Below are 489 nucleotides of genomic sequence, written 5' to 3' on the forward strand. Positions count from 1 at the left end.
CTGCTTTCCTGAAAGCCTGCATTGTCTTTACTGTTGTTGTTTTGTTTTTGTGACTTTGAGCTATGCTGTTTTTCCTCCAACTGCTCTAATTCTTCATTCTTTGTGTTCTTTCCTGAGAAGGAAATCTGTCTTCTGACACCCACCATTTATTTATTTATTTATTTATGCCAGAGGACACATGCGCTCACCAGAGCAGAGACAGAGTGAGAAAGTGCTCCTAATGGTATGGGGCCACGCCATAGTCCTTTTTTCTTCCATTTCTCCATCCCGTCAGGTTTTGGGTACTCATGTACGTGTGCCTGTACGTGTTTCAAGACACTAGAGCTGGGACTTGAACCGCAGTTGGCCATGTGGGATCTGGCTTTCTATGCACACCACTGTATTCGAGAGCTGGCCCTCGAATGCCTACCCTAATTAAATGTGCACATTCTTTTTGGAGAGGTTTATGCTATAGGGTGAGTGTGCTCACCAGAAGGACAAAGGTAGAGA

Source organism: Tupaia chinensis, unplaced genomic scaffold, assembly GCF_000334495.1.
Source record: "Tupaia chinensis unplaced genomic scaffold, TupChi_1.0 Scaffold145093_1, whole genome shotgun sequence".
NCBI lineage: Eukaryota > Metazoa > Chordata > Mammalia > Scandentia > Tupaiidae > Tupaia > Tupaia belangeri.